This window comes from Polyodon spathula, chromosome 13, assembly GCF_017654505.1.
Source record: "Polyodon spathula isolate WHYD16114869_AA chromosome 13, ASM1765450v1, whole genome shotgun sequence".
Lineage (NCBI taxonomy): Eukaryota > Metazoa > Chordata > Actinopteri > Acipenseriformes > Polyodontidae > Polyodon > Polyodon spathula.
This window is the reverse complement of record NC_054546.1, coordinates 14850717-14872800: the sequence shown is the minus strand read 5'-3', so window position 1 is coordinate 14872800 and position 22084 is coordinate 14850717. Positions and strand designations below refer to the sequence as shown.

The following is a 22084-nucleotide window of genomic DNA, read 5'->3' as shown; positions in this document are numbered from 1 at the left end:
ACCCTTGTCTCTGTAAGTTGCCTGCTAAATAAAAAAATAAAATAATGAATTAGCCTCTAACAATGTAGATAGGTGTACCATGATAGGACAAATACAACATGCTGCTTCCAGTTTTAACAAAGAAGCATGATCACATTACTCTTGCATTGCATTGGCTTCCTGTAAGGTTCAGGATTGATTTTAAGGTCCTGCTCCTAACTTAAAAAGCCTTAAATGGAGATTTGATGACATGTGTCCCTAGCTGGGATCACTGGATAAGGTTTGCTCAGTATTCCAGAGATACAGAGAAAGAAGGCAGGTGGTAGAGCATTCAGCGTTACAGCCTCTAAAATGTGGAATAACCTGCCATGATTTGTAAGGGAGGCACCATCTCTTGCTGCTTTTAACATAAGATTAAAACATATTTTATAATTTAGCTTATGTATTTTAAAAGGCAAAATATATCATCCTATTTTATACTATTTTTAATTTTTTTATAAATGATGTACTTTTGTTACTGCATTTTAAAAGTAAGATTAAAAACACATTGTAATAATTTAATGTATTTAAAAGGGGTATTTTATCATTTTATCTTTCAGTAATTAAAAAAAAGTGTCTACTATTAATTTTTTATATTATTAAGATTGATTGATTGATCATTTAAGAGGCTAATAATAATAAAATTCAACTTTTAGTTCAAGGGGTTATACTGTAGCTAATGAGACAATGTAATAATGTGTTACTGTGCTAACTTTTGATACCAAAAATGATAGCAAACACTTCACTCCCTCACTTTTGGGTGATTCCATTGGGTAGATGACTCCATCCAACCCTTCAATCTCCCCGAAAAAAAAAAAAAAAAACTTGAAGAAGACTGACTTGAGGAGGGGTGAGGATTGACTTCGAGAAGGGGTGACAACTGACTTGAAGAGGGACTGACTCGAGGAGAGGTTATGACTGAGGATGTCCTAAAATGGACACCGTATGCCATGCAGCTACCTCAGATCTATAGCGTCAGAGGACAGTGCAGCTCTGGGTAGCTTACAGGCAAACCTGCAGGCGCCCGGACAGTTTACAGGAGTCGCTGGGGCACAGTGAGCCGAGGACACATTGGATGACTAAGCCCTCCCCACCCAGGCGACGCCCCTTGGGAACTCTCATCCACTGTTGGCAGTGGAATAGTCTGTACTCAAACCAGCGACCTCCAGGCTATAGGGCGAATCCACAAGTTTGAGGAAAAACGATAATTTGTCTTTTCAATAAAGTCGCCTGGATTTCTATAACATTTTTCCTGTGTCATGAAACTTAATAGTACAACTTGCCAGGGACCGGCAGCACAACAATCAGAACATGTACAGAACTACACTGAGTAAAGAGAAATTGTATTTGCACTTTTAGAATTAACACATACCTGGACTGCCAGTGCCAACTTTACCCATCCCTAGTATGTACAGCATACAGTGATCACAGGTGACAGAAATTTTTGGGAACACAAATTGTTATAGTCTGTGTATTGTTAGTCAAATAGATACACATTTCAGCTAAAGCCTTGGTCATTTTACTTTCTTCTAAGTTTCTGATGCTGCATTTCTGAAAAGTAAAGCGGTCAGGAATGAAGAGACCTCTTTGTTCTTCATATCATAAGCATCTGCATGGTTGCAGTCTCAGACAGGCCTGAGACTGCATACTGATAACATTCCTGTCATTCGACACCAAGCAGAAGTGAAGGAAACATGTCTTTCAAGTTCCAGGTGTTAATTGTACGTTTCACATGCATGTTATATGATGTTGTTGATATAAATATACACACATGTGATTTGCTTTTGAAGTTTTACAGCTTTATTGATAGAGAGTTACTCAATGTAAGTTACCAAGGTTTAAAAGAAATCAGACCCCTAGTCTACCTGTGTGACAGTGACCTTCATGTCCTCCATTGTTACAAGGGCCTGAAGTTTCTTCTTTTCAGGGAAATTAAAACGATGAAATTAATACTACATCTATTTGAATTAAAATGAGCTGTAAACACATGACTATATATATATATATATATATATATATATATATATATATATATATATTATATTATATATATAAATATATATCATTAAAACTAATGCCACCACTGTTTGTTTTCCAACATGCTCCCTGAGTAAGGTGGTTACAGTGAAATGTTTAGCAGTTGGTTCCTCTGAGTAAAAGAGTAAAACTTAGGTAAACATTGCAGGCTGAGAACAAGGAATAAAACTACACTCAGCAAAATCATAATTAGTTAGTTAAGTATACCGAGGATCAAAAGAAACTTATCAGTATTATAACAACATTTAAAAAATAAAAAAAAGTATATAAATGATGGACATTGATTAAATGTTTTTGGTTTCTTTTTTTCCAAAGGTTTAGCTCAACTACTTTTGATGCCAGAATTCTGTGCTATAACCTATGTTGCTTGATCAAATTTGAAAATATCCTCTTCCACATAAGTTTATCTCTGAACAACAAGAGAAGAAGATTATACAGAAAAACTCAACAGGCTTTAAAAATCAAGTGGAAGAGGCCTGCAGACTGTAACAAAATTTGACTAAAAAAGCTTGTCCTGTAGCTGGCTGATTTTGTCTGCAAAATAAAGACAGTTCAAAGCATGAACCAACAATCAGAGAACATAAGAAGCAACAGACTTCAAGAGTATGAGAAACTGAGAACTTATTTTAATCTTGTGTATTACCCAATATCACCATTTAAAATGAAAATACATGTTTGCTATATTTGTTTTTTGTTTTTTTAAAACTGCACATTTGCGTCCTTTGTAGTAGAAGATGACAAGATTTATACAATTATTTTGTTAGCTACAAACTGTTTAACTCCAATATGTTTTCATTCATGAATAATTTTGGCTGCCCAATCAATAACCAGTTAGGAAATCTAAAAGAAAAAAGGGCATATTAAAAATATTCTGATCCATGTCTTCCTTCCACCCATTCAGTTTTCTGCACTCAGTCTTATGCTTCCCACAAGTTTAATTAGGGCTGTCTTATGATACTGCCTGATATATGGACAGAAGCCTTTAATATAACAGGAATGAGGCTGTGTGGTCCAGTGGTTAATGAAAAGGGTTTATAATCAGGAGGTCCCCAGTTTAAATCCCGGCTCAGCCACTGACTCACAGTGTGATTCCTTTTGCTCTGTTTTTTGGGTGAGATGTTGTTGTAAGTGACACTGCAGCTGATTCATAGTTCACACACCCTCGTCTTTGTAAGTCGCCTTGGACAAATAATGATTTAGCCTCTACAATGTAGATAGGTGTACCATGATAAGACAAATACAACATCCTGCTTCCAGTTTTAACAAAGAAACAAACACATTACATCTGTGCTAGTAGCCTTGCATTGGCTTCCTGTATGGTTCAGGATTGATTTTAAGGCCCTGCTTCTAACTTTAAAAGCTTTAAATGGCCTTGTTCCCCTGTATCTAGATCACTGAATAAGATTTGCTGAGTATTCCACGGAAACAGAGAAAGAAGGCAGGTGGGTTAGAGCCTCTAAACTGTGGAATAATCTGCCGTAATTTGTAAGGGAGGCACCATCTCTTGCTGCTTTTAAAGTAAGATTAAAAACACATTTTATAATTTGGCTTATGTATTTTAAAAGGCAAAATATATCATCCTATTTTATACTATTTATTTATTTTTTTTTTATAAATGATGTGCTTTTGTTACTGCATTTTAAAAGTAAGATTAAAAACACAGTTTAATAATTTAATGTGTGTAATTTAAAGTTTTATCATCTTATCTTTCAATATTTCAAAAAAGTGTTTTGTATACTATTCATTTTTTATACTATGAAGATTGATTGATTGATCATTTAAGGCTAATAATATATTATTCAACTTTTAGTTCAAGGGGTTATACTGTAGCTAATGAGACAATGTAATAATGTGTTACTGTGCTAACTTTTGATACCAAAAATGATAGCAAACACTTCACTACCTCATTTTTGGGTGATTCAGATGACTCCATCCAAACCCTCACTGTCCCCGAAAAAAAGGGAAGGGACTGACTCGAGAAGGTGTGATGACTGAGGAGGTCCTAAAATGGACATTGTATGCCATACAGCCACCTCAGAGCTACAGCATCGGAGGACAACGCAGCTCTGGGTAGCTTGCAGGCAAGCCTGCAGGCATCTGGCCAGTTTACAGGAGTCGCTGGGGCGCAGTGAGCCAAGGACACCCTGGATGACTAAGCCCTCCCCACCCGGGCGACGCCCCTTGAGAACTCTCATCCACGGTTGGCAGAAGAATAGCCTGGACTCAAACCAGCAATCTCCAGGCTATAGGGCGAATCCACAAGTTTGAGGAAAAACGATAATTTGTCTTTTCAATAAAGTCGCCTGGATTTCTATAACATTTTTCATGTGTCACGAAACTTAATAGTACAACTTGCCAGGGACCGGCATCACAACAATCAGAACATGTACAGAACTACACTGAGTAAAGAGAAATTGTATTTGCACTTTTAGAATTAACACATACCTGGACTGCAAGTGCCAACTTTACCCACCCCTGGTATGTACAGCATACAGCGATCACTTTGACGCAGGTGACAGAAATTTTTGGGAATACAAATTGTTATAGTCTTTGTATTGTTAGTCAAATAGATACACATTTCAGCTAAAGCCTTGGTCATTTTACTTTCTTCTAAGTTTCTGATGCTGCATTTCTGAAAAGTAAAGCGGTCAGGAATGAAGAGACCTCTTTTTCTTCATATCATAAGCATCTGCATGGTTGCAGTCTCAGACAGGCCTGAGACTGCATACTGATAACATTCCTGTCATTCAACACCAAGCAGAAGAGAAGGAAACCATGTCTTTCAAGTTCCAGGTGTTAATTGTACATTTCACATGCGTGTCATATGATGTTGTTGATATAAATTTAGCTTTATTGATAGAGATTTACTCAATGTAAGTTACCAAGGTTTAAAAGAAATCAGACCCCTAGTCTACCTGTGTGACTGTGACCTTCATGTCCTCCATTGTTACAAGGGCCTGAAGTTTCTTCTTTTCAGGGAAATTAAAACAATGAAATTAATATTACATCTATTTGAATTAAAATGAGCTGTAAAACATGACTATATATAATATATTATATATATATATATATATATATATATATATATATATATATATATATATATATATAATATATAAAGATATATAAGATATATCTATATTTAGTTATTCAATGAAACAAGTTCACGTCCGGCTCTTGTTCGTTATCTTTGATGCAAAATCGTTTTAGTAGTTAATTAATCGAATCAATAGAGGATCCTAGTTTTAATATACCGAGGATCCGTATTAAAGAAAGGTATATTTTTTATGACCTGAATGCCCATACTGTTTACAAAAAACCAAAGTTTGCCAATTACTGTTTATTAAATGTTTTTGGTTTCTTTTTTTCCAAACGTGTGGCTCAACTACTTTCTGATGCCAGAATTCTGTGCTATAACCTATGTTGCTTGTTCAAATTTGAAAATATCCTCTTCCACATAAGTTTATCTCTGAACAACAAGAGAAGAAGATTATACAGAAAAACTCAACAGGCTTTAAAAATCAAGTGGAAGAGGCCTGCAGACTGTAACAAAATTTGACTAAACAAGCTTGTCCTGTAGCTGGCTGATTTTGTCTGCAAAATAAAGACAGTTCAAAGCATGAACCTGGTGAGATGGTATAACTGGACACACTCTGTCAATGACAGCCCACAAACTGGGAGACCAAGAGTCACAACACCTGCCCAAGATCGACAAATCATTCTGCAGCATCTTCATTATTTTAACTGTTAATCAGCACAATAAAAAGTCACTGTACCTGCTCTAAAACCAGTTTGTCATTTTTTGATCACAGCTAGTAAATTTGATCCAAATACAAGTGATAAGTTTATTTTGATGCTCAGAGATAAGTGGTACATTTCTTTTGATGCTCAAATATAAGTGATAAGTTTCTTTTGATGCTCAGTATATTTGCAATTTTAATATTCAAAAGACAATTTTATAGTTACAATGTTCTTGCTTTCATCCAGTAATACATTGTTTCACATTCTTTAAGTTTTTCTTTTTTTTTCCCTAACTTGGTCATTTGTAGATAACCTCTTACTCCTGTTAGTCACAGTTAAACATTTCAGTTGCCATGGGAATTCCACCAAAAGCTTCCCCCACAGCTGTGGGAGCACACCTCAACCCTGACCTGAACACCCCCTGCATTTCAGTCTTCCTCACAAGCAGGACTGACAATTGTGCTGAATTGCATGGGGGGTTTGGTAATGTTTCATGAAATGTTTACTTGGGGCTATATCCATTTCACATGTGACCTGTGCCTTATTCAAACGATTTTATTATAGGACAGTGGACATACATTTAAATAATAATCCTAATACATGTGTTTTCATAATGGGTTATTTGTTTATAATAGGGTTTGCATTGTAATTTACAACACACAGACTCTTAGGACAAAAACACAGCCAAGAATGTATCATTCCAAAACAAGACATGTTGAGACAACTGGGCTGACACCTTTGAGAAGTAATTACTGAGTGCAACAAGCCAGCACTTCACCCTCAAGAAAAAGCTGTTTTTATAGCTCAGGTAGTTCCCTCCCCTGCAGAAAAGGACTAAAACTGAATACCTGTGCATGCCCCTGTAAATAATGTACTGTGTTATAGTTAGAAGATGACATTGATAGATAGACTGGATGCATCTTGTTTTTAAGTATGTACCTGGGGAATCTTTGCCGTCGTAGCAGACATTGAAAACATGTCAGCCAGATGAAAAACAGTGATTTCTTTCAGAACATGCGAGATCTATAAAGTGGTGGTAATATATGTTAGGTAAGATTCACCTTGTTAGCTCTATGTAGCTCTGTTTAATATATTTTCCCACAGAACTTTCTACTGGACAGTGCTCAATAACACAATGCTGGGACACAACACCTCTTCTCTATCCCCCCCCACAAGATCTTGCATGCATCATAGAGACAATAATGAAATCATTCTTCCACTTAAACACAGCATAGCTGCTATGGCTCCACTGCAGGAATCTGCACAGCGCTTGTTACCTTGCAGCTGTGAAATTAAGCAGACTGTTTGCAGCCACACTCTAATTACAAAAATAGATCTGAAGAGGACTTAGATCCAAGTTGTATTTGTTTGATTGCGAATGACAACAGCAAGGATGTTAAACAGGACAGAACAAATCCCACAGCAGTATGAAAACCATTAGCATCTCCTCATTAGCAACATATTGGGCTATTAAAAGATAATTCTGAATCACATTCGACTGATTGGAGAGCTAATATTGCAATGCTTAGTTTCGCTGGAAGGTCAGAACAGTTGAGCAGTTTCACAACAAGGTCTTGTATTTTACATACAGTATATTGACCAAAAAAAAAAAAAAAAGTGACTAAATGAATCTTTCCAAATTGTTTCTCATTTCACAATTGTTATTCCTAGACATGTATGCAAGTCTGCAGCGCTGAAAGGGTTAAGACTGACTTCAGTTGTACAAAGCTCTCTATTCACTTGCCATGCTCTCAGGGCTATGCTAAGACAGAGATCAGAACAGATGATACTGCCAGCATACTTGCTATTGGCTATCATTATCTTGGAACTGACTGGGATGATTATAGACAGGTCTGCACTATATATAAAACACAATGAAGTAAATGTTTCAAGACTTGTCATTTGTACAAGCAAAAATGTGTCAATTGTGACTTTTTAAGTAAAGAAAAACATATAATTAGTTTTACAGTACAGTGACAATTGACATTTACGTTTGATTGCTGCTTACTGCTTAGATAATCAACTCATCTAATACAGGACTTTTCTGTAACAGGCACCCCCAGTTATTTAAATATATAGATATTAAAAGGGCCAACTCTGTTATGTCCAATATGATATACGCGAGGAGTGCCAGGCTGTCGTATCTTAGACCTGGCTGAAGGCCAGGTCATTTTGTAATGTGTCACATTCTTGACCCCAGCAGCCTGTTTAAATAAAGGGATAATCAACATGCAAGCCTTCAAATGCAATCAATTGCAGACTGCAGTTAACAAACACCTGCTTAATCTTAAGACTTGATCTGATTGCAGAGTCTGGACGACAGGGACACGACATCTGCAATCAAAGTCAAACGGACCTGTATATTTAGTGGAAAGTGGCAAACCTTAATGACACCTAATCCGATTAGAATTGTTTGAGTAGCGCAGTGTAACTCAAATGCTTCTTCCTACTGTATAATGCTGTAATTGCCAAAGGAGCCAAGGAGGCTGGCAGCAAGGTAAACATCAGTCTTAGCTTTGCAGATGTGCCTGTTTATTTGCACGTACAGAATGTGCAGAGGGGTGAGGCGCAGCTGCCTATAAAATAATTTATAAAAAAAATGTGAAGGGAAAGGTTTATGAATCATAAAAAAACTAATCTCTTTATGAGTTTTGATAAAATCCCCAGCAAATGATACACTTTATTATTTTTTTTTTAAAGATAAAAAGATAAAGGTAGGAATAATACTCACTATTGTGTCTCCATAACAGAATATTTATTGTGTTTACTGGTGGTATTACTTGATGGTTACTGTTACGAGTAGGAATGCTACCTGCATACAAGTTAATTTTGTTCCATGCTTAAAAATTCACCTTGTTATATCATAAAGTCCATGTTTTTGCTTTGCCTTGCTTTACCATACTTCTCTGTTGTTTCTCATTCTGTTTCTCATGCTTTTTCTTTGCTTCCATTTGCTGTTTCTATACTTTGCCAGACATTTGGTATGGCAGCCTTAGATATTTCATTACTGCATCAATCCAACCCAGTGTTCCCTGTTGGTAATTTTTTTCAGGTTAGTGGAAAGCACTGGTCCTTTGGGAATTCCCTTCTGTGTATTTTATCTCATGGGGTCAAATACTTAGATTAAAATCAAATAAAGGCAATTTGAAAAAGACTGTACTCTAAATGTAAAGTGGAAGAAGCATTATTACTTGGTCATGTACGCTAGCAGTAGAATGACATGAGCTTTATCAAGTAGCAAATTTGCACAATTCACTTTATGGCTAACTGGGACCAAAAATGGTTTAATACAGAAATGTCCCACTGTCTTAGTGACCTTAGTGTGTGATATTTGATTGCATTCTATACCACTAGAACAGCCTAATATATTTTAAAGAGTTTAGGTGGACCATAATATTTAAATCAGTCGATTGTACAGCTATGGCCAAACGTTTTGCGTTACCTAGAATTTTAAAAGAAAAAACTACATGAACACAATTTCAATTTCTGTTAGTTTTTTTGTTAAGTATGGAAAACTACAAAGCAGTATGTAATTCAATATGTTAATGTAACATTATTCATCAGATTTCATTCGACTTTATGAAGCAAAATTTGTTAATTCTATAGGGTGATGCAAAGCTTTTGGCCATAGCTGTAAAATTTTTAAGTTAAAAAATTACAAAACCAAATTGTTATGGTCACCATATCATTTTGGAACTACACCTGCATAGTGCCTTATATTGCCTTATAGCCTGAAATTAAAATGCATTAAATAGTTTTTTTTTTCATTTATCTACCCATCCTACCCCAAAACACAAAAATATTCTAGAAATCTATAGAAAATTCATTAAAAATAAAAACTGAAATAGCTTTGTTGGATAAGTGTCAACCCCCCTATCCTAAATTAGCTCAGGTGTAACCAATCGCCTTCAAAATCACACACCAAGTTAAGTGGCCTCCACCGGTTTAAATTGGATTGATTCTCATGACTTCAGGATAAATTCAGCAGTTCCTGTAGGTTCCCTCTGCCGGGTAGTGCATTTCAAAGCAAAGACTCAACCATGAGCACCAAGGCATTTTCAAAAGAACTCCGGGACAAAGTTATTGAAAGGCACAAATCAGGGGATGGGTATAAAAAAAATATCAAAGGCCTTGAATATCCCTTGGAGCACGGTCAAGATGATTATTAAGAAGTGGAAGGTGTATGGCACCATCATGACCCTGCCTAGATCAGGCCGTCCCTCCAAACTGGATGACCGAGCAAGAAAGAGGCCAGTGACTTTGCAAGATCTATAGGCTTTTATGGCCAAGACTGGTCAAAGTGTGCATGTGACAACAATATCTCAAGCACTACACAAATCTGGCCTGTATGGTAGGGTGGCAAGAAGGAAGCCATTACTCAAGAAAGCCCACCTTGAATCCAGTTTGAAGTATGAAAAAAAACACTCAGGAGATTCTGTAGCCATGTGGCAAAAAGTTTTCTTGTCTGACGAAACTAAAATGGAACTTTTTGGCCTAAATGCAAAGCGTTATGTTTGGCGCAAACCCAACAGCGCATCAGCCAAAGAACACCATCCCTACTGTGAAGCATGGTGGTGGCAGCATCATGTTATGGGGATGTTTCTCATCGGCAGGGACTGGGGCACTTGTCAGGATAGAACTGAAAATGAATGGAGCAAAGTACAAAGAAGTCCTTGAGGAAAATCTGCTGCCCTGCAAGAAAGCTGAAACTGGGACGGAAGTTCACCTTTCAACATGACAACGGCCCAAAGCACACAGCCAAAGTTACACTGGAGAGGCTAAGGAACAAAAAGGTAAATGTCCTTGAGTGGCCAGACAGAGCCCCGACCTAAATCCAATCGAACATGTATGGCATTGTAACAGGACGAGAAGCCTTGTATATTTAGCTGTTTGTTTATTTTTAGAATGGGGGGTCTCCCCCTCCACCCGTGTTATTTTGTATTTTTGAATTATGATTTATTATTTATTTAAATGACGGCGAAAGCCATGTGTTTTTGTTGTATTGTTGTATTTGTATATATGATAGCAAAGCGTAGTGTGTTTTTGTTTTGTTTGTTTTAAATGTGTTTTGGCAGAGGCGAGGTTGGCAGCCCATCCTCTGCCAGTAGCTAATTAAACTTGTGCAGATTGTGGCCGAGGGGTAATGAGATAATTGATAGTGTGGGTGTTTGGAGGAGGAATGGGAGAGCGAGAGGAGAGATAAATTTTAAATTATATAGTTGAGTGAAGGCGATTGGCCAGCCTGAACGGTATTATTTGTGTTTGTGACTTTGGTTTGTTTATTATTTTATTTTGCTCTGTGAGCGGTATTTTTTGTTCAAATATATATATTTTTTATCTTTAATAAGCGGCGCACCACGTGTCTTTTTGCCCTGTAGTACCTTCTGCGTGTTATTCTTCCTGCATCTGGCCTGACTTCACCACACACGTCCATCCTGTCAAAGGCATGACTTGAAGATTGCTGTCCATCAACGCTCCCAAAGGAAATAGAGCTTGAACATTTTTGTAAAGAAGAATGGTCAAATATTGCCAAATCTAGGTGTGCAAAGTTGGTAGAGACCTATCCCAACAGACTCACAGCTGTAATTGCTGCCAAAGGTGCTTCCACCAAGTATTAACTCAGGGGGGGTGGAGACTTATCCAATTATGATCTTTCAGTTTTGTATTTTTAATATATAATTTTTTTTTCTCAATAAAACTTTTTTCCCCTTAACAGTGTGGAGTATGGTGTGTAGATAAGTGGAAAAAAATCATCATTTAAATGCATAAAACTGAGCCACTGACACAACAAAAAAAAAAGTCCAAGGGAGTGTAGACTTTGTATAGGCACTGTATGGTTGGCCACCCACTTCTTTTTGACACATTTGAAGTTATTTTGTGACACCCTCTGCAAAGATTAATTAGCACTTGTTTTAAACAGGGGCTCTTCTGTGCAGTAGTACATCTGAAATTCCTCTTTTAACAAAAATAATGCATGTGTGTTGTAAGAGGACTGCAATAGGGAGACTTTGTGTGACCCTTCGTTGTGTGAATGTGGAGACTGTGTGTGAACCTTCACTGCGTAAATGTGATGCCTATTTTCCCATTCTTGAAAAACAAGTTAGCCAGCTTCAAATCTTACCCTGTTAATTGTTAAACATTATATAGCAATTCAACAGTTTCAGTTACTGAAGACCTGGATGTTTCTATTATTTGTATGACCTCCCAATACTGGCAGTTCCAGACAAAAAAAAAAAAAAAAAACAGCTCTTCTTCAAAATCAGAATGTATCTCTTAATTACTTCGGAAACACATAATATAAATGCATGTTTACTTTCAAAAAAGTTTCATAACATAATTATTTTGTAACATTTTCACTGTTTTTTTATATACCAAAAATAAAAATGATGGAATTATTGGATCATCTGCTAAAGCAAATGCAAAGCTTATGACTAAACTGTACCAGTGTTTTTCTCTTAGTTTTGGTGAACTATCAACCCTTTAGTACAAATACACAAGAATGCCTTCTGTTGTATGTGGCAGTCATTTATTTAAAACAGTATATAAACGCCTGAACAGAATTGAATCAATATATGCAAAAAAAGCTAGAAGTCATTAGTTATCAAAACAAATAAATAATTGAAGGTGAATTGAATTTAAGCAGAAAATGTAGTTTAATATTCTTCAAACGTTCACAGATTGTCATTGAAGAAGCCAAACTGTATTTTATGTCTTATCACTTGATTTAAACACATTTGATTTGATCATTTTTTGTTTAATAATTATTATCCACTCTTGTACTATCAGTGACCACTGCTACCAAACTTTTGTGAACATTTGGAAAGCAGACAGAGAAAAAAAAGAAGGATTTAATGCAATTGTGATTATAGACTGATCTTTCAGCAAATTATTCATCTACAGTGCTTTAGTCAGAGTATTGGTACGGTTAACGTCACCCGCTATAAAAAAAAAAAAATAATAATAATAATAATCTGAGGTGCCACTTGGAGTTCCCTTCACTGGACAGGCAATACAAACTGGTGACAATTGGCTGCATAGCTCAGGCACTTAACTGTATTCTCTTTATCAACTTCTTTCCTGTTTTCATTGAGAATGACACATGGAAAAAGCATGGGACAGCTGACCCGTCCTTTTGAAATCAATACAAAGGAAAAGAAAAGTGTAGGTGGATTGCATGAGCCACTTTTCTGTGGTTGTCCTAGGATTATCTAGGATTGGTTGACAGGTGATTCAGCAGTGCTATAAAATATATGTAGGTTGATAAATTCAACCTCTGCGTTGTGCTTCAGATTCCACATATTCATTTATATATTTTTCACTGGGCTAGATATACCAATATTTAATACATAGCAGACAAGTCAGGTCTTACTTGTTTGGAGACATTTTTGGTACATTTATTTATTCAATTTTAGCACTCACTCCTAAAATAAAGGAAATGGAGTATTTCCAAATCTCTATTTTTTTTTTCATTTGGTTGTTCTGACCTTTTCTATACGCAAACTACTTTAACAAAAAAAAAAAAAAAAAAAACAGCATGTCATGTGCTTTTGCTAAGTTACAGTATAAAAGTATTACACTTCGTCAAAAAGGTCAGGGTGTGATGCAATCCTTGAAAAGTGCTTTGTTTTAACACTTAAGCTGGTACAGCATTTCTTTCCACAGTCCATCAAATACCATGCCTGCCATAAAATAAGGAGTGCTGTGCAGAGCTGTAGGAACAGCCCTCTGGGGGCCTTTCAGGGCTAACCTGCCCAGTCTGTTTGAAGTCACGAGTGCAGGCACACCTCTGCTGCAGCCTTACAAAAAGAGTCCTGCTGGGAGGTACAGCTTAGTGTGGTGCCTACACTGAACTGAGGCAGGCTGCTTACTAGCACTGAGATAGCTGCTTCAAGTCTGAGCAACATTCCACTTAAACTACTTACAAGAGCATTTGATCCAGGTAGGAACTTTTCTGCTCTTATATTAAACAAAACATGAAACAATTCAAGTGAATATAAAAAAAAAAACCTTTAGGCGGCATGCACAAAAGGAAAGAAGAACTAGGATGCTGTTCAGTGCAAATGTCATAATATTGGCATTTGGTTTGCAACTGGTTGGTTTTAATTCTTAAGAGACAAACAATGGTTTACAATGCTGTAATCCAACTAGGCAATAAAGCAATGGTTGCACATGAATTCCATGGTGTTTCCTTTCAAACTGCTCTGCTGTACATGTATTGAATCCTTGGGTATTCTGTGTAATGTCAGCATTGCTGATTTTTTTTGTTGTCTACATGTGTATTAAATATAAAAGAAAAACAGAATTGTGCTGAACCCAGAATTTGCAATACCACATAAAAGGGACAGATATCGAATTTTATTACTAAAATGAATGGCTGCATCCATTATCCGTGGAAACACATTTAACTGGCTGTATTAAATTATTGCTTTATCAACATTCCGATGTTCTAGTCTGGTATAGTCCTGTTTGCTGTGTTAGAACCTGAGGAGCTGTTTTACTTAAATTCATACCTGAACAAAACTACTGGTTTATACTTAAGGGATCTGCTGTGAAAGCAGCATCTGCCACATCTCTAAAGAAAGAAATATTTACAAAAGCCACAAGCAATGCGCCTGTACAGTATTCACAGTATATTGAGGCTGTTTGTCTGTCAGGTCTTTCTGAATGTCATTTCATCTATCTAGAGAATTGTATTCCAATTGTCACAAAACTTGCTGAGGACTTTGTGTAACACAATCTATACAATGTATAATAATCTCAGGGAGTGTGGAGGCTGTTAGCCTGTCTGTCCAACTGTGTTTCTGTCTGTAATTTTAGAGATCCACTTTCTTAGTTGGGAGGAACCTTGCTGAAGACCTTCTTTAGCACAATTTAAGTGTATCATAATGTCAGGTGATATGGAGGTTGTCTGTCCCTCTAACTGTCAGTTTGTCACACCTGTTCAATTGTGATGTCATTTTTTAAAGACATTCTTTTATCATAAGTATCAGAATCTAAGGGTATATGGAGGCATCCTGTTTGTCTGTCTGCTTGTCAAAATTACATTCTTACAAGTACCTACAGTAGATATAGAGCATAGTGGTCAAAGGCCATTTTACAATTTTTGTCACAATTTCCCTGAATGAATATTGGTCTCCTTTTGCCTATGACAGGGGTGGCTGAGGTGGTGACGTCAGGCCAGAAGCAGGAACAAGCACAGGCAGGCTGCGGCGCCGTTTATTTTAACACAAAAATGAAATAAAAATGGTTTTACAAAAACAATGCTGACAAAGCAAAACAAAAAGGCAGACAAAAACAAATCTAAACAATACCTCGGACAGGCTGAGCAATTGCCTTCACTCATCCTATATAGTATCTATATTTTTAGTTTCATTTTCTCCATTCTCTCACTCCCGTTCCTCCTCTCGAACACCCACAGGGTTTTCATATTAGTGACCATCTCCCGATAAGCAACAAATTAACCAATTCATTCACTTGGGAGATGGCCACCTTCTACACGCTGCCAAACAAAACAAAAACACATGGCCTTTTTGCTGTCATATATATATCCTAATATAAAATAATACAAATTAGACACAGGTGCAGAGGGGTAACCCGTTCTAAAATAAACAATACATTTCTTTTTAAATAACACACCAATACATTTTAAATCATTCAATAACCTGAGCTAAAATAAACAAACAATACATTTAAACAGCAGGGCTTTGGCCTACCCCCTTTTATATGTGCAGGGCTTTTCTACCGCCCTGCGACAGTACCGTATGTATTTTTATGTGCAGCTCTACGTAAAGATATGATCTGTTTTCTAGGGGCAATCCCTAGTATTGAAACTGTCATGTAAGGTTCATTCAGGGATCCTTTCCTAATCCATATAATTCCAACTACTACCTGTTAACTTTACTGAATGAAAAAAAAATACAGAAACGAAGGGAAGAACGAACCACTTAAGAGTTGTCAAAAATTCCAGTGCATCTTATCCTGTGTCTAGATGTCATCGGCATAGTTCTAAAGTAAAAAAAAAATACTTAAAACTAAATAATAATAGTTCATTACTATTACTGAGTAGCACTGCTATGCCTGTCCTGATAGTTATAACTGCAGAAACCAAGATTTTGGTTCTCTAACCCACAGGAAAGCTGGAACCAGTGTGATAGGAATGGACTGAAGGAGCCACAAGTGAGGATATGGTTCAACTGCGCTACACACACTGTACATTTGATTCAAAAAATGTAAAAACAAGTCAAAGAAAACTGAATTACAGTCTGTGTTTCGAAATATACCCAGCTTGCATAATCTCCTTTTGTATATGTGCCTCCTTCACAGACCAAGCTGTCTGGGATAACTTGTGGCTTGCCTTGCAGAAACTGTAAACACAGTGGTTACCATAGTAATATCAGTGATGATGTTGACAGAGAGAGGCTGTGCTGTGCTGTATATGTGTTTCTACATAGCCTGTTTATTATTTATTTATTTATTTATTAGCAGACTCCCTTATCCAGGCTAATTTACAGTTGTTACAAAATATCACAATACAAAGTATCGCGTTGCAAAATATCACATTACAGATAAGAGCAGCTATGAAGTACAGTAAAATCAGTAGAAAATAAGATCAAATTCAAATAACAGCAATTAAAGAATACAGTAAATAATTAAGATTTGAGAGCAAATTCGTCTTAGAGCAGTTAAGCTTATAGAAAAAATATTTGGTTATAAGAGAAAGTTCCATTAAGAGCACGTAAGTAAGTAGGATAAATGGATGAGAACGATTTCAAATAACAGCAATTACAAAAAGCGTGATACCTTTAAGAGTAAAAATCAAGTACAAGATACAGAAAATAGATATAATTAAGAGCAGTCGTAGAATAGGGCAAAATATGGAGCAGTTCATTGCAAGCAGGGGGAGCAGAAAGGTCGAGGCAGCGATAGGCGAGTACAGTTTTGAATTGGATGCGATCAGCGACAGGGAGCCAGTGAAGGGAGAGGAGCAGTGGTGTAGCGTGGGAGAAACGAGGAAGGGAAAGCAAAGGAAAAGATGAAGAGGCAGAGGGATCAGGTTAGAGAAGCTAGATTTGCAGCGGCAGGGAGAAGCCAGAGGAGAGGATTACGGGATATCAGAGTTATACATAGGGAGCAGTAGAGGAAAGGAAGTAGAAATGAGTACGGGAGAGGGTGGTGCAAACAGACACTGGCAGGGCCGGCACTAGGATTTTTGCCGCCCTCCGTTTTCACTCGTATTTTAAATTAAGAAACTAAAAACCATATTTTATATATATATATATATATATATATATATATATATATATATATATATATATATATATATATATATATATATTAAACTTTTTTTTCCTAACGTCACAAAACAATACAGCTATATACAATCATCACTCTGGTTACAAACGGTAGTGACATCTACTGTCATCTCTACAGTGACAATATTTATGATAAATTGATTCTACCACCATGTACGAGTTATAAATAACAATTGATGCAGGATACAAAGGTTATTTCAAACACGTTGTATTGTACCTTTTTTGTACAGTACCCTATTACGTTTCTTAACTGGTATGTAAGGTGCAGGTTAGTGATCACCGTGCACAGCAAATCCTTCGGGACTTTTTTTTCTACAGGCAAATCCTTAACTTAAGAATTAAAGAATCTTTACCGATGTGTTATGAAAATGCTTAAATGACAACAACCGCTCTAATTTCAACGCCTGGACACCGATGAAGCGATCTCTTTTCCTTGTTGTGTCAAGGCAATAATAAGCTTTGCGAAAATCTTTTTTTTTTCTTCTGCTCCTTCAAGCGGTTTTGCCAGTTTAGCGAATTTCTCACCAAATCTAGTGACTTTAAGGACTGACTTGGCTATATTTATCGTCACAAGCAACTAGTTAGAAATCCAACGATTGGAGAATTTCAGAGTTTCCTGCATTAGCAACGTCCTTTTACAAGAATCATAGTCAGGCTAATTAAATTAAATCTAATAATGTCTGCGTTCCTAAATTCAACGCTGAGAAGCAACAACTCTTAAAATCGTTCCTAAACTCACCGTTGACAGCTAGTGACGCGCACCGTTGGCTCAACTCAGACTCAACAAATTTACCGGCTCTCTGAGCTGGGGATCTGCTCAACAGAAAGATGGCGACACCCACAACCACGATTAAGCTGCTATATAAAAAATATGCATGTGATTTAAATGTAGATAATGATACCGTTGACCGATTTTAAAACGGTAATTGTTAATATACACACATAATTTATTTTATTGATGTATTACTGTATAACAAATAAGGCGCAGCAAGTGACAACGTAATGTTAACACAACGTATATTATATATATTATATATATATATATATATATATATATATATATATATATATATATTATATAAATTTACATTATATATATGATGTTTATATAACTCATATGGGTATAAGTAATACAACCCATATGATATATATATATATATATAAAGAAACTAAAAACCTCATTTTTGGGTCGTGTAAATATATTTTTTGAAGTAATTCTAAAAAAACATTATAAAAAAAAGCTAAGACTTCGTACCTCCAGGCTATTTCTTAAGCTAGAGTAAAAGGTCCGATATGCAGAATCGCTCATTTTAAATGGACTTTAGATCCACGAGCAGGTTCAGAAGCATTTAAACTAGAAAGGAAGAGGGGAGAAATCAACAAAAAAACAGAAGGGAGACCGCATCAAAACAAGAACAACAACTCAGGTAAGACAACCATTAAATGTATTTATCTAAATGCTAGAAGTATCAGAAACAAAATTCTAGAACTTGAAGCTACTGCACTAACAGGTAACTATGATGTGATAGGTGTTACAGAAGCGAGGTTGTCTGAGAGCGATGGGGACGAATATAATATTTGTGGGTGTACACTGTATAGGAAAGACAGGCAGGACAGAAGAGGAGGAGGGGTAGCGCTATACATAAGAAACAGTCTTGAAGCCCAGGTGTTAAACCTGGACAAAGAAAATAAAACCGAATCAATATGGGTCAGAATAACGGACAAAAATTCAAAGGGCATAATAATAGGAGCATGCTATAGACCGCCAGATTCAGACGGTGAGCACAATAATCTGTTATACAATGACATTAGAAATGCGTGTAGCAAAGGAGAAGCCATACTAATGGGGGATTTCAACTTCCCCCAAATAAAATGGGAAAACCCGGTGGGTAGCACGAAGGATGAAATAGAAATGGTGGAAATGACAAATGACTGCTTCCTAACACAATTTGTCAAGGCACCGACTAGAGGGGAGGCATGCCTTGATTTAGTCTTTTCAAATAACGAAGATAGAATAACTAAAACAGAGGTCAGAGAACCACTAGCAAACTCAGACCACAACATGGTCTCATTTGAAGTGTTTTTTAAAACCCCAAAAGTAATGACTAAAGCTAAGGTTTACAATTTTAGAAAAGCAAACTATGAAGGTATGAAACAGAGACTAACAGAAGTAGATTGGAGTAAAATAGAGAAAACACCCACAGAAGAAGGATGGTTGTTCTTCAAAAATGTAGTACTAGAGGCGCAAAACAATTACATCCCTAAAGTAGACAAATCTAAATGTAAAACTAAATTGCCAAAATGGTTTAATAGATCAATTAAAAAAAATATTCAGCGAAAAAAGGCACTTTACAGAGCATTAAAAAAGGACCAAAAAGAAAGTACGCAGAAAGAGTACACAGAACTGCAAACGCAAGTCAAAAAGGAAGTTAGAAAGGCCAAGAGAGAAATAGAAATGAACATTGCTAAGGGAGCTAAAACCAATTCCAAAATGTTTTTCCAATATTACAACAGCAAGCGAACATTCAAAGAGGAGATTAAATGTTTAAGAGATACAAATGGCAAAATCGTAGATGAAGAAAAAAAATAGCAAATATATTAAATGATTACTTTTCACAAGTTTTTACAAAGGAAGATACTGACAACATGCCCCACATGTCATCCAGTTCCTATCCAGTTTTAAATAACTTTAGCATAACTGAGGCAGAAGTGTTAAAGGGACTAGGAGCTCTTAAAATAAACAAATCCCCTGGGCCGGATGAGATCCTCCCAGTAGTACTCAAAGAAATGAAAGAAGTTATTTACAAACCGCTAACCAAGATCATGCAGCAGTCTCTTGACACAGGGGTGGTACCGACAGACTGGAAAATTGCAAACGTAATACCGATCCACAAAAAGGGAAACAAAACTGAACCAGGTAACTACAGACCAGTAAGCCTGACTTCTATTATATGCAAACTTATGGAAACTATAATAAGATCCAAAATGGAAAATTACCTATATGGTAACAGGGTCCTGGGAGACAGTCAACATGGTTTTAGGAAAGGGAGATCGTGTCTAACTAACTTGCTTGATTTTTTTGAGGATGCAACATCGATAATGGATAATTGCAAAGCATATGACATGGTTTATTTAGATTTCCAGAAAGCTTTTGACAAAGTCCCGCACAAAAGATTAATTCTCAAACTGAACGCAGTTGGGATTCAAGGAAACACATGTACATGGATTAGGGAGTGGTTAACATGTAGAAAACAGAAAGTACTGATTAGAGGAAAAACCTCAGAATGGAGTGTGGTAACCAGCGGTGTACCACAGGGATCAGTATTAGGTCCTCTGCTATTCCTAATCTACATTAATGATTTAGATTCTGGTATAGTAAGCAAACTTGTTAAATTTGCAGACGACACAAAAGTAGGAGGAGTGGCAAACACTGTTGCAGCAGCAAAGGTCATTCAAAATGATCTAGACAAGATTCAGAACTGGGCAGACACATGGCAAATGACATTTAATAGAGAAAAGTGTAAGGTACTGCACGCAGGAAATAAAAATGTACATTATAAATATCATATGGGAGATATTGAAATTGGAGAAGGAATCTATGAAAAAGACCTAGGAGTTTTTGTTGACTCAGAAATGTCTTCATCTAGGCAATGTGGGGAAGCTATAAAAAAGGCTAACAAGATGCTCGGATACATTGTGAAAAGTGTTGAATTTAAATCAAGGGAAGTAATGTTAAAACTGTACAATGCACTTGTAAGACCTCATCTTGAATATTGTGTGCAGTTCTGGTCACCTCGCTATAAAAAAGATATTGCTGCTCTAGAAAGAGTGCAAAGAAGAGCGACCAGAATTATTCCGGGCTTAAAAGGCATGTCATATGCAGACAGGCTAAAAGAATTGAATCTGTTCAGTCTTGAACAAAGAAGACCAAGTGGCGACCTAATTCAAGCATTCAAAATTCTAAAAGGTATTGACAGTGTCAACCCAAGGGACTTTTTCAGCCTGAAAAAAGAAACAAGGACCAAGGGTCACAAATGGAGATTAGACAAAGGGGCATTCAGAATAGAAAATAGGAGGCACTTTTTTACACAGAGAATTGTGAGGGTCTGGAATCAACTCCCCAGTAATGTTGTTGAAGCTGACACCCTGGGATCCTTCAAGAAGCTGCTTGATGAGATTTTGGGATCAATAAGCTACTAACAACCAAACGAGCAAGATGAGCCGAATGGCTTCCTCTCGTTTGTAAACTTTCTTATGTTCTTATGTTCTTAAATCTTACCGTGTAGTTTAGGAATGCAATGAAGTGTTCCCAAATACCCGGAAGGGTTGTGACAATAGTGATGTTTTTGTTGAGTCAGCGCTCAACAGTAACGTTGAATTTATGTACGCACACAATGCCCGCCTATTTGAATATGTAAGGAACTTCAATGCATTCTTTGCTTAGCAACGGGCTCAACAACCTCGAGCATGTTCCCAGGGCAGACCAGATTTCACTTGACACCGCAGCGGAGTGATCACTCCGCCCCCCCAGAGTTCCCGTACTTCCAGATTTAGGACTACACCTCTGCCCATGATATGGTTCCCTAACATCAGCAATAAGTTTTGCATAACAAGAAACAGTGATCTCAAATGTTGAACATTTTAGACTAAAGAAATGTGAAGTATAAAATGTAATTATGTACCGTTTTTGCCACCCTCGGCGACCGCCTGTTTTGCCTATATAGTTACCCTGGTAAATGTATGCAAACCTGGTCTGGAGCTGGAGCCTTCACGTTCGTTGATTGGAAAGTAAATGTTGTCCTTGTTTGGACTACCATAGTTTAGACTATGGGCCCTTTAATGATAGGGCCCTTCGGTGGGCTGGCGCTGAGTGCTGGAGCACTAGGTCAGCGTCAGTGCATATATAATGCCCTGGAGGTCAAGAGCTGGGTGTGCCTCAGACAATGGATTGAAAATTATTTGAAAATGGAATCAGC

The 22084-nt window shown here is 36.8% G+C and overlaps 1 protein-coding gene across 4 annotated transcripts in view; it reads left to right on the top strand.

Annotated features, from left to right (window-relative positions):
• Positions 1–13603: 13603 nt before the first annotated feature.
• The window catches only part of LOC121325978 (rho-related BTB domain-containing protein 1-like), a 48010-nt gene continuing 39529 nt past the window's right edge, over positions 13604–22084 (top strand). For 2 of the 4 annotated variants that reach the window (XM_041269088.1, XM_041269086.1), the window contains exon 1: positions 13604–13735. The gene's annotated coding sequence lies outside the window, so the exon portion shown is untranslated. Of the gene's footprint in view, positions 13736–18398; positions 18536–22084 lie in introns of those variants that run through there. The other 2 variants (XM_041269089.1, XM_041269087.1) reach the window with 1 other exon arrangement.